Source organism: Lactuca virosa, chromosome 5 (genome assembly GCF_052849685.1).
Source record: "Lactuca virosa cultivar CGN04683 chromosome 5, Lactuca_virosa_CGN04683_v6, whole genome shotgun sequence".
NCBI lineage: Eukaryota > Viridiplantae > Streptophyta > Magnoliopsida > Asterales > Asteraceae > Lactuca > Lactuca virosa.
The window spans coordinates 397,956,922-397,970,597 of record NC_136430.1 but is presented as its reverse complement, the minus strand read 5'-3'; the positions used below and the strand labels follow the sequence as shown (position 1 = coordinate 397,970,597).

Sequence of the window (13,676 nt, the reverse complement as noted above, 5' to 3'; positions counted from 1 at the left end):
CATACACGGGCCGACATTGGTGCCTTCGACCCGTTCAACCCAGGGGGAAAACTCACCTCGCAAAGCTGAATGCAGAATCTCACGGTAAGGAATCTCTAACGGCTCACCCAGGGGGGAAAACTCCTCGAGCTATCATTACCAAAATAACACTTAGTCAAAACCCAATAATCCTTCTTAGGGTAAAATGACCATTTTACCTCTGATCTAATTTGGTCCATGCCTAAGGCCCAAAACCATAACATGAAAGGCCCAATACTAGGTAGACTTCCCAAGCCCACTAATGGCCCACCATTGGCCCAATTTTCTAAATTGGGCCCAACCCCTCTAATGGGCCTAACCCTAGGCCCAAAATAAGACATAGTCCATTAAAGCCCAAATGATGATCCATTAAGGCCCATAGTAGTAAAGTCCAAGAAAATGGCCCAATCACAAAAGCCCAAACCCCAAAACCAAGTCCACGGCAAAAAGGTCTGAAGTCCCTCTGATGCCCCGAACACACGACGTTCCCTGGTGGAGCGTTGGGCATTCGCCACCGACTTAGATCGGGGACCCAAATCGAAACGCAGGGCGTTCCTCAGCCCTACGTGGCACGTTCGCATGTTGGTTCCAAAAAGTCTTATTAAGCACTTAATGCTTAAATCCATGTTATCCAAATGTAGATCCAAGCCATCTAGGACCTCTAGAATCATAAAGTCACGGACTTTGCATGCCCCCAAAAGTCCCAATCCCAAGAAATAGCAATCAACTTCCATAAAAGGGGCTTAATCTCATGCATGGGCTCATCAAGACCCTCAAGTTGGTAACTTTTCTGTGTTGGGGACTCAAATAGCACCAAGGGTGGCAACCCTAAGCCTAGAAATGGATTTGGAACAATAAAGCTTCATTCTTGGGACCAAAAAGGTCAACAAACCCACTACAAAAGATATAAGTATTCATGAAGCAAGTTTTGAACTTTTTACCTCAAGTGGGTGCTAAATGATGATGATAACTCAGATCCTTAAGCTCAATCTACACAAATTATCCTTCACTAACTTCCTATTCCTTCTTCCAAGGCTCCAAGCTACTAAAATGGACTTCACAAGATCAAGATCACACAAAGATGAAGAGGATCAGGGTTTTTAGGGTTTCTGAGTTAAGGAGGCTGAGGTATGGGACATAATGTTCTTTATATAGGTCCCAAACCCTAAAAGTTAGGGTTTGCATTCTGTATGTGAACGCAACGCGTTCCTCAGGGGAACGCCCCGCGTTCGGGCTTCGCCTCCAAAATCCATAATTGGCAGAAACAGTCCCTCCTTTCTTCAAACTTGCTAACTACAAGGTCCAAAAGCCATAATTCAACATATAAAGGACCAATATATAAATAATACTTGGACTGAGCGTTACAGGGTGAGCAATATCACAGGTAGTGGCACGGTGCAGATCAAGACGTACGATGGCATGGTCAGTAAGTTAGATTGTTGGTACGTTCCATAACTTCGGAAGAATCTAATTTCTATTGGCACATTTGCTAAGAATGGGATGAGGTATGCTAGTGAAGGTGACTGGGTCAAAGTGACCAAAGGCTCTCTGGTTATAATGAAGAGGAAGATGAATTAGGGAGGTATCTATATACTAGAAGGCAATACGGTTATGGGAACAGTGGCTATCTCCCAATCCTTGAATGAAAGTGATGACAAGAAAGAGTTGTGGCATCATAGGTTGGGGCACATGAGTGAGAAGGGCATGTCAGTTATAAGTAAACAAGGACTGCTTGGTGGAGAGGGTACTGGAAAGATAAAGTTTTGTGAAGCTTGCATTAAGGGAAAGCATCACAAAGTGAAGTTCGGTACCGGTCAACACACAATCAAGGAAATCTTGGAGTATGTTCACTCAGATCTGTGGGGACCTGCACCAGTGAAGTCTCAAGGAGTATGATCATACTTTGTGACGTTCATTGATGATTATTCATCGAAGGTTTCGTTCAACTTTCTGAAGAACAAAGATAAGGTGTTTGGGAAGTTGAAGGAGTGGAAGATCATGGCTGAGAAAAAGGACTGGAAAACAGGTCAAGACTCTAAGGACTGACAATGGGTTGGAGTTCTACAATGCTCCATTTGACAATTTCTTCAAGACAAAGTGTATAGCTAGGCACCGCACTGTACGACACACACCACAACAAAATGGAGTGGCAGAACGGATGAACCAAACTTTCATGCAACGTGAAAGGTGCATGCGAATATTTGCTAACTTATCTAAGCAATTATGGTCGGAAGCAGTTAACACTGCTTGCTATCTGGTGAACAGATCATCATCAACTGCAATAGACTTGAAGAATCCTCAAGAGGTGTGGTTCGGGAAACCCTCTGAATATTTTGGTTTACGTATATTTGGATTACCCGCATATGCTCATGTGAATGATGGTAAACTTGATCCAAGGGCAATGAAGTGCATATTTTTAGGATATGCGACAGAAGTAAAAGGTTATCGACTGTTGTGTACAGAAGAAGGAAGAACTCCTAAATTTATCATGAACAGAGATGTGACCTTTGATGAATTTGCCATGGGTAACCAGGGAGGAGGTGAAAGAAGTCAAATAGGGAACAAATATCAGGGTGCTAGCCAAAAGGTGGAGTTTGCAACTCTAACTTCAGACAGAGTTATTATAAGTGACAAAGAGCAAGGCGACACTGAACATGCTAGACAAGATGAAACCCAAGAGCAACCCATTGGATCTTTGTCCAATGGTGCTGATGTAGGGAATGATGATGTGTTTGAATCTATAGCAAAGAGAAGGTCAAGGAGGGTCATTCGACAACCTGATAGATATGTGGGCTGTGTGAATTCAGGTGAACTTGACTCTATTGTTTTTGCCTTAGCAACAAGAGAAGACATTGACACTGAGTAGCTTCAATCGTATAAAGAGGTTGTGGTGAGTAAAGAAGCAAATGACTGGTTGATGGCCCTGAATGAAGAATTACAATCTTTAGAGAAGAATGAAACATGGGATCTTGTTCCATTACCAAAGGGAGCGAAGCCGGTGGGATGAAAATGGATCTTTAATAATAAGGAATGGATACCAGGAGTTGAACCAACTAGGTTCAAGGCAAGGTTGGTGGCGAAAGGGTTTTCTCAGAAAGAAGGAATTGATTATCACGAGGTGTTCTCACCGTGTAACATCTCGTTAATGGGTTCCTTGGTCCAAACACCAGGCGTTTGGCATACAACGCTCGACGTTCAAATGCCAGACGTTCTATGATGGACACCAGACGTTTGCACGCAGAGACCAAACCCTAATTTTAGGGTTTTCACCCTATTTAAAAAAGATTTATGACCTCAAAACCCTTCACCACTCCAGCCTCCATCCTCATTTTGAAAACCTTAAGTGTGTATGAGAGTTTGAAGCCTTGTGCATCTTTTGGGTACCATTTTAGTGTTCTTGATATAGAAGGAAGATCAGTAGAGTGTTGGTGTTGCTCTCAATCTTGTAGATCTGGACTCTTGGCATCTTGGAGCATCATTTTATGGTATAAAGTTCTAAACTTGATCACCATATATCTAGATATTGCTTATGTTAGAAGTTTATGCTTATTTGGGTAGGAGCTACCTTAGACCATGTAACATCCGGATTCCCAGACATGTGATTTCACTTATTTATTTTTGAGGATTATTGATCTACTCGACGAGTTGGTGCTACAAATCGCCGAGTAGAGACGGGTGTGGCCACACGGGTTTAATGATCTACTCGACGAGTCCGAGAGTCGACTCGCCGAGTAGGCGTTGTGGGTGGAAACCCTAAATCCCCAGGTTTGGAGCCTATTTAAAGGCACTTATAGCCTCATTTGCAGCTACACTTCCCTGAGAAAAACCCTAATCGCCCTTTGAGCTTACAGAGAGAGAGAGAGAGAGCTAACATTGAGCATTTTGGTGTGTCTTTGGAAGAGAGGGGGAGGTTTTCGAGCAAGGAGCAAGAGGAGGCTGCTAGATCTGTTGTTATTCGTCCAAGGGCTCCTGTTAAAGGTATAAAGTTCGAACCTTTCTCATTTGTTGAGTAGATCTCAAGTTTTTGGAGATTAGGGCTTTTTATATATATATTTGGGACTTTGAGGATTATGAGTTCATGTGGAGGTTTGGACTTTAGATCTGGACCTTGTGAGGTCCCTAACATCCAAAGATCCCTGCTTTATTCAGCCTTAGTGGAGCACTTGAGTGAAAAACCCATATGAGAACATGTTCTTGGCATTTCATGCCCAAAGTGTCATGCATGAACGTAAAGCCTATGACTTTACGTGATAAATGAGCCCTGAGAGTGTAGATCTAGAGTTTGGAGAAGTCTTATGCCTTAAAATCGCCTGATTTAGGAGAGAGTCTGAATGGACTCGCCGAGTGCAGGAGCAGACCCGACGAGTCGGTTAGGGTTTGTCCTGATGAGTTGTCAATGCTGTTACTCGTTGAGTTAGGGATTAACTCGACGGGTTGGACCGTCGCAAGAACCTCTGAATAGCGGTTGGACTCGACGAGTCACATGAGTGTACTCGGCGAGTCAGGTCAAACTAGGTCTGTTGACTCGAGTTGACTTCTGTTGACTTTAGGGTTTAACCAAAAAAAGTAATGGAGACCCGTGGAGGGGTAAATGGTCTCTTACCCATTCCAAGAGCTAGAGAGAGAGTAAGAGAAACTTTTGGAGTATTTGAAAAAGAGTGGGGTATTGATTAGAAACATTTATCTAATGTGTTAGACGGAGGCTAGTTCGAGATTTCCGAGTACGTGACTGTTACTTGCTAGTTTACGAGGTGAGTCTTCTCATTATACTATACCTAGAGTGGTATTTTATGTGTGACCGGAAGGTCTTTATGTGCTTACTTGAGTTGTGTAGTTGTCTGTGTGATATATACTATATTATGACCGGACCGGAGGGTCCAACGAATCATGGGACTGGAGGGTCCCAACCACACCGGACCAGAGGGTCCAACAAATCATGGGACTGGAAGGTCCCAACCAGACCGGACCGGAGGATCCAACGAAACATGGGACTGGAAGGTCCCAACCAGACCGGACCGGAAGGTCCAACGAGCCGCGAGACTGAAGGGTCCCACTGAGACACATTGACCGAAAGGTCTTACAGAGTATAGCCTCGAGTGGCTAATGTGTTGTATGTGGTATTTTGGGGAACTCACTAAGGTTTGTGCTTACCGTATTATGTGTTATGTGTTTCAGGTAGTTCCAAGGATCGCGGGAAGGCACCGGCATGATTGTACACACTGGCGAGAGATTGTTTTATGATTATGGGATTGTGATTTACTCTTATGGATTGTTGACATTTGAGACACTTGTGGTTTTTATGAAGTATAGTGTATGAGTTTCATGTGTTTTAAAAATGAAAAATTTGTTTGAAAATTTTCGTCGTTACAAGTTGGTATCAGAGCCTTGGTTTGAGGTATTCGGATGCACCTTCGGGTATGTCTAGACTCAAACTGAGGATTTGAGATTTTTTTTTTAGAAAAACGATTTTTTTTAAAATGGGTAAGAGTTTCTAAGAGAAAAACGAGAAAGAGCAGTGTGTACAATCAGCCAGCGCCCGGACGGTGATTTCCCAAAATACCCTTACTTTCTGTGTTATGAGATATTATGAGATATATATTATGCATGCTAGAGTGCAGGCTAGGTATTTCATATTTTAGGACTAGAGTGGCCTGATTTGTGATGCCTTAGCCTAGGAGTTACTGCTACTTGTGATTTGCTTTGAGTTTGAGTATGTAGCAGAAATTAGCTTATGAGGGTAGTCGGTGTTCAGCAAGATATAGAGTACTTGCAACCTAGCATCCTAGGAGGAGGACTTGGGGTGATTACAGATGTGGTGTGGAAGGTAGTATTGGGCTTGTACTACTGGAAGCACCGGGTCGGTGAGCAGTTCAAGTAAGAATCCTTGGGATACTAAGGAGCAAGTGGGGGGAGTAATCGAGTGTGAGTATACTCGAGCGAGTCTCTAATTATTTTGTGTTGTATTTCAGATACATCATGGTGGGTACGCGCCACAACCTAGGGGCAGTGGTACCAGTGGTACCAATGACGATGAGACTCGGAGGATGATTCATGAGGAGGTGGCCGCATCCATCCGAGCAGAGATTCCCATGATGTTTGGGTCTATCAAGACCACCCTGATTGAGACATTTGATGAGTGATACGCTGTTGTTACTGAGGCTGCTGTTGCTAGGCCACAGGGAGGTGACTCGTTGTTGTTCCGGGAGTTCAGCAACACGAAGCCACCATAGTTTGATGGGACACAGGATCCGATTGTTGCGATGAGAAGGATTTCTGATATCGAGGGGTGTTTCTATACGTGTTCATGTCCAGAGCACTTGAGGGCACGGTTCGCGCTGAACCAGCTTCGTTTGGGAGCGAAGGATTGGTGGAAGTTTGTGACAGCTCATTTTACTCCTGCAGAGCACACTGCCGTGACTTGGGAGAGATTTACTGTGATGTTTCGAGACGAGTATGTTCCCTCGGTGGAGAGGGAACGGTTGGCCCAAGAGTTTATGTCCCTCAAGCAGAGGACAAAGTCAGTGACAGTGATTACGAGGATGTTCCATGAGAGGGCAATGTTCTGCCCTGAGCACGTGTCTATCGAGTAGGCACGTATGAACCGGTATTTGAGCATTTCTGAGGAGGGATATTCGAGAGTTCGTGGCGAACTCGATTTATCGGTCATTTGCCGAGCTTCAGGCAAGTGCCCGAAAGAGGGAGATTGAGCTGGAGACTCAGGCCAGAGAGGAGGTGGAGTCTCAGGGGAGGGATCGGCGACCGATACAGTCTCAGCCGGCAGCCAAGCGGACTAAGCCCGCAGACTCGAGATCAGGGGCCAGAAGGGCCGCACTTGCGGGAAGTGCGGCAAGATTCATGAGGGTACATGTCGAGCGGGATGTTGCTACAAATGTGTCAAGGAGGGGCACATAGTGAGGGATTGCCCCAATGGATTCTCAGTCTGCTTTCACTGCAACCAGATCGGCCATCGGAAGGCCGAGTGTCCCCAACTGCTTCAGGGATCAGGGCAGGGATCTGCATCTGCTATTACTCGAGCTACAGATAGTCGGCTAGCGAAGGCCGAGGCACCGAAGGTTCGCGGGAGAGCCTTTCAGCTGACAGCGGAGGAGGTCCGCGCAACACCTGATGTCGTGGCCGGTATGTATTCCTTTGGTTACTCTATTCTGAGATATGTGTGCTTATATTGTGATATGCATAGGTACTTTTCTTGTGAGTTCTGTACCTGCCTTAGTGTTATTTGACTCGGGTGCGAGTCGATCGTTCGTATCATTAGCATTTAGTCGCCACATCAGTATCAGACGTGAGTCATTGAGTCGACCTCTGAGAGTTTCTATAGCCGATGAGCGTGCGATGTTTGCCACTGATGTGATCCGGGGATGTGTGCTCGAGATTTTTGGTGTTGAGTTTCCGATAGATCTGGTACCGATCGCGATGGGTGATGTCTGTGTCATTGTGGGCATGGACTGGTTGAGTCGGTTCGGAGCGGTAATCGACTGCGAACGTCACTTGGTGACCATACGAGACCCTAGTGGGGGAGTGCCTACAGTATATGCGAGGGGACCTGATCTGGATCAACTTTCTGCTCTGCTGCCCGAGCGAGGCAGAGTTTACAGTAGGGATGCATGGGCTTTCTGGCGTATGTGATGGATACGCGGGTTACTGCTGAGAGACTGAGTTCTATCGCTGAGGTTCTGATAGTGAGTGAATTTCCGGATGTTTTTCCCGAGGAGTTACCGGGTGTGCCTCCCGAGAGGCAGGTGGAGTTCCGGATTGATTTGGTTCCAGGAGCGGCGCCTATTGCCAAGGCACCTTATCGCCTTGCGCCACCCGAGATGCAGGATTTATCCTCGCAGCTTCAGGAGATGTTGGGGAAGGATTTTATCCGACCGAGTAGCTCGCCTTGGGGAGCGCCGATCCTTTTTGTCAAGAAAAAGGATGGTTCGCATCGGATGTGCATCGATTACTGGGAGTTGAACAAGTTGACGGTCAAAAACCGTTACCCACTTCCGAGGATCGACGATTTGTTCGATCAGTTACAGGGGGCGTCGTGGTTTTCCAAGATCGATTTGAGGTCTGGATATCATTAGATGAGGGTTCGTGAGGAGGATATCCAGAAGACGACCTTTAGAACACGTTATGGGCATTACAAGTTCGTGGTGATGCCATTTGGCCCCGAGGACAAGCCAGACTTATGTTGTGGGCTCAGGAGCAAGCCAGATATGAGCTGTGGGTCCGACAGGCAAGTTAGACTCATACTTTGAGCTCAGAATAATCTAGTATTTTAGCTGTGGACCCAATACATGTTGTTATTAGTATATGTTATATGTTGTGTGTTGGTACTTTGGGGTGAAATCACTAAGCTTTGTGCTTATAATTTTGGTTTATGGTTTCATGTACTTCAAAGGATCGTGGCAAGGCAAAGGCGTTACCGTACACATCCTTGGTTTTACGACTGATTGGATTTTGGGAGACTCTGATTTTAAATAATGTTTTGGAAACAATGGTTTTGTAAACACTTTTATTAGTAAATGGGTTTTTTTAAGGTTTAAATTTCTTGAAATTTTTAGGATGTTACAAGTTGGTATCAGAGCCTTGGTTTGAGCGAATTGGAGGAACATCCGTGTGAATCCAGTCTGAAACTAAGGAACTACAAAAGTTGTAAAAATGATTTTCAAGATTGTTTTCGAAGTTAATCAGGAAAGGATGTGATGTGTACGATCTACCGGAGCGAGTAAGTATACCCCAAGTTACCACACTGTTATTTGATATAATGTTTATGGTAGAACAACATGCTAGTGATACGCTAGGGATCTTAAGGAATTGCATGATAGAATTGTCTGATACATGATGCCTTAGTTCCTATAAGGTTCTCTTGCTGATTGTTGTATAACTATTTCGGGTGTGAACTAACTACTAATTGAATACGTTAAGTCACATGCTACATGGGTTAAATAATTTTAGAGTGGAAGATTTGGTCCTATTGCACAGCTCTTGTCTGAGTCCAACCGTTGTAGGATTGAATCTTTTAATCTAAGATTATTAAAGTTACGTTGCATGTGATTGTATTCATGTAGTCGTTAACCATAACCAATAGGGTTTGTTTGGTAGTTGAAGGCATGGGTAAGGTCTGGATCCTAGGATAGCCTAGGGAGTATGTAGCACGCATGATGTGCTTTTTAGTAATTGTTGGGAGTATCATTATGAATGAGTGTGTGTGTGAGCGGTCGGCCTGGGGATGAATGTTTTAGCCACTATCGAGAGAGTAAGGATAGGATGTATGTGTATCCTATTTGTTGTATTAGTTTTGGGTGGTTGTAATGATCCTTGAGACAAATACGGGTAGGTGTGGAAGGTAGTATGGGCCCATACTACTGAAAGCACAAGACCTGTACGCATAGCAAGGAAGTCATAACCCCAAGTGGTAGTCTCGTCGTGTGGTTGTAGCAATGTGCATCGTGGCATTTATGATGCTTTTGGTTCATTTCCAGTATAGAGTTCATGAGGGGATCTGGTTTGGGATGTGGAGCTGATGGCCAAGGTAGGCCGAGGTGGACTGTTGATCAGATACGGGGGATGATTACCATTGAGGTTTCATAAATATTACAGGAAGAATTGTCGGGTATCGTGGATCGGGTCACTGGTAGGCTAATTGCCAAGCTCGAGGAGCGAACTGCAGCCTGTGGGAAGGAGTGTCGAGATGACTACCGGGGGAGATCTTGATGTGGGGACACGACTCGAAAAGAGAAGGAGGGCTCTTTCAGCGGTGGATGAAGAGTTCAAGGTTGCTAACATGGGTGTTGGAAGCTAAGTGAGCTTTGATATATGCGAAAAGTGTGGGGGAACCCACAGGTTTGCTTGTCACAAGTTCAAATGCTATAAGTTTGGAGAAAGAGGGCATGTATTTCGTGACTGCAAGAAGGATCATGTGTTTCCACTATCACCAGTCGGGTCATCATAAACCTGAATGTCCTTCTTGGTTAATTGAGGGTGTGTAAGTCCAGATGTCTGCTATCCTGTGAGAGGCCAAGGTTGAAACACAAGAAATCACAGGTATGAAATTATGATCCTCAGTGTAATTTTTGAATGAATAATTATTCATGTAGTATCCCGCTAGAACTAGTATGCCAACGTAGGAATACACATGAGGATTGATGTGGTATGGATGTTTAATGATGCGATAAAGGGTCTGTTTTCGTTCGATATATGAAAGTCAGGTATCGGATTGACGGTTGGGGATTGCAGGCAAGGAGTGTATGTTTTGGATCGTAAGTCGGTGTTTGCGTATGCATTTGCATGAAATCCTTAATGTTAAAGTGGTTATGATTGGGAATTTCAGAGGTCTTCAACTGAAATCCAAAATTCTCTTAGGATTTGATTGGTCCTTATCTGGAAGATCATACTAAGTGTGTTATGCATTCCAAGAGTCAGGGACGGTTTGTACCTGGTTGAGCCGATTGAGTTATGGTTTGGTTTCAACACTAGTGGGTGGTAGTTCGAACCCTAAATGGGGGAGAACTACGTATTCTTCTTGGAAGGATCATCGATCTGTTCGAGTTCGTGATATTGGAAGAATGGTTCATAGGGATCTGCGGTGCGAGTATGTCAGATCTCGGTTCAAAATTTGGTCAAGCCAGGGGCATAGAGCAAGCGACTATTGGATATAGGTGTTCAGGTGGTACACGATTTGTCTCTCAGTAGGAAGTGGTTGGTCAAAGAGCTCATTATAGTCATTGTTTCCTTTTGGAATGCCAATGAGTGGACGAGGAGCCGTTGGGATCACTCAGGTTGAGTATCGGTTGTTGAGGGGTTTGTTAGCTCATTGTTTGGATTGCTTTTTTCAGTTTAGAGTGGGCAGGTGTCGATCGGTAAATCAGTTACAGAGATAGATATGTTCAGCTCCGCGTGGGTTTTGGTTCTATGGATTAAGTGTTAATGTGTTCTCGACCATTGGTCACTTCATGCATCATCAAAGCGGAGATTCTTTGGAAGTGTTGGACTGTATCAGCTGAAGTTCAACGAATTCATTAACATATTGTTAAGTTTGGCTTAATTTTAGACGATGTTCTTGGTTATTGGGAGTCCAGAATTTCGGGTTAGTATTTGGATGGACCTGACTAGAGCCTTAGTAGCATTTTCGGATGACCCTCAGAGTTTTAGCGAGATAGTTGCGTATTGATGGGGTCTGTTTAGTCTCAATCAAGTATCGGATCTTGTTTCGATCGATCATGAGGATGTCTTCTGTTAATGATTGAGCTTTGTCGTTTCGATAGAACTCTTGTATTTCTTCCCTTTTTGGATGAGGTTATGGGTTCCCTTAGGGTGTGCATTGTGGTAAATTCATTATGTATTGCCGAGAGGGGTGTTTATGGGTTGGTCAAGATATCATTGGAGCACCGAGATCGAATTATTTGCATGCTTCTTTTTGTATTATATCTTGTGAATTAGAACAAGAGTACGACTGTTTATCCTATTCTTAGGTCACGTGCGACCGTTTTTTCGTCGGATTCTACGCTGGTGGAAACTTGTTCTATGAAATAAATTGTGTGTGGTAAAAGAGTACGACATTGTTGCACCCGTTTAGTGTTGCGAGGGACGTCGATTGTGTCCCTACAAGGCGGTGGAATGAGGTTGAGTATCTTTAGGCCCCGTGGTGCTGGTCATGAGTTTCCTAGCGAAAGATGTAATGTCGACTAGATCGGTGTAATACCGGGAGCATTCCAGACATGGGTTAAGGGCCGGGTAGGGCATTCTAGACTCATGTTGTGGGCTCGAAGGAAATCCACACCTATGTTGAGGACCTTGTAGGGGTATTACAGACACAGGCTGTGGGCCCATGATCATGATTGTTCATTTCTTCTACTTGTGGTAGTTTCGGTGTTGGCGCATTGATGGAATTCGGGAGACTCATGAATCGGCTAGTTGGATAAAGTAGCAGTTAAGGGTTGTTAGGAGTATCAGTCGTGCATTAGAAATTCTTTGTGGAGTGTTTGCATTATGAATCTCGTTTGTTCGCAAGTTGTTATTAGGGGTTTGATTATTAAGGTTGGGTATCCCTTATGAAGTCTCGAATCATAAAGTTCTTTGTGAATGTATCGAATGATTTGACAGGTGGGGGTACACTTGAGTTCATAAGGATTGGAGGCAAATGTGAAAATTCTTGGATTTATCATATTTGCTCATAGGAGCAGTGGTTTGAAATGGTGGGTCAGGGAGTCAAGGGTTTATTTAAGGCCTTTGATACATATTATGGATTTGAAATTTGTGGAAATCCGCGATTGATCTGTGTGGGTTATTTTCCGTGCGTTTGGTAGTGGTCATAATCAAGGGAAAGGGGTGGATTCAATAAATGGATGAATATCAATCCTGGAATATGGGTTCTGAAATTTAGATCTGATGGGTTTCCGGTCCCGGGAAGCATATGGATAGAGTTGATTCGGCGTTTGTAGCCTTGAGAGTCCCCAACTTTGTGGATCTCTCTCTAGACTTTCGGTATTAACCAGGGAATTATGGAATATGCTGGCATTGTTTGTGCCTCTCTGCAGTGGTTATCTAGTTGAGGCTCGTGTTTGGAGTCAGCTTGTTTTCGAATGAAGGGTTCAACAGCAGAGAGCGGGTAGGAGTCATGATTCCCAGTGGAATCAACACGGTAAGTCAGGGTTGGAAGGGTTTTGTATTGTTCGGATGGTAAAGATATCGTAATAATTGTGTTCCAAGTTAGTTTTTCTTGCTTAAGAGTCAGTCGAGGTATTGGATTTCCAGATTTTGGGAAAGTTGTGATGATTTCTCCAATGATGAAGTGAGCAGGTCAAGGATGGGATGGGTAGTCAGCCGCCGAAATGAGCCGACTTTTAGCTCAGATCGGGTTTTGGGGAGGACCGTCTGATTGATCTGAGGTGGAGATATGGAAACACTACCATGGGTTAGTTGATGCAGCACACTTCAAGGACGAAGTCTAAGTCAAGCGGGGGAAAATTATAACATCCCGATGATGGGGTCCTTAGTCCAAACGCCAGACGTCAGGCATTCTATGATGGACGCCAAACATTTATACGTAGAGACCAGACCCTAATTTTAAGGTTTGCACCATATTTAAAGAACATTATGACCTCAAAACCCTTCACCACTCCAGCCTCCATCCTTATTTCGAAAACCCTGAGTGTATATGAGATTTTGAAGCCTTGTGCATCTTATTGGTATCATTTTAGTGTTCTTGATAGAGAATGAAGATCATTGGAGTGTTGGTGTTGCTCTCAAGCTTGTGGATCTGGACTCTTGGCATCTTGGAGCATCATTTTATGGTATAAAGTTCCGAACTTGATCAACATATCTCTAGATCTTGCTTATGTTAGAACTTTATGCTTATTAGCCCCATTTTCTTAGTCTTTTTGGGTAGGAGCTACCTTAGACCAAAGGAGTTGTCCTTTTGAACGTTTTAGGGTAGATTAAGTGATAAAAGTGTGATCTTGGACCTTCCTTTCACTCCATGCAAGTTTTGAGATGTCTTAATGGGTTAGGAGTTGGAGTTTTAGGTTTTGGGCTCATTGTAACCATGCATGGCCATAAAGTTTGCAACTTTATGGCTTTAGACGTTCCATTATGATTGGATCTGAAGTTTGGACATGGGATCTTAAGCTATTAAGAAATTGGTAATCAGCGAG

At 44.1% G+C, this 13,676-nt stretch overlaps 1 pseudogene; it reads left to right on the top strand.

Moving 5' to 3' along the window:
- The first annotated feature begins 1,629 nt into the window (after nt 1–1,629).
- LOC145113845 (putative mitochondrial protein AtMg00300 pseudogene) lies at nt 1,630–2,064 on the top strand (annotated as a pseudogene).
- Nucleotides 2,065–13,676: the final 11,612 nt, after the last annotated feature.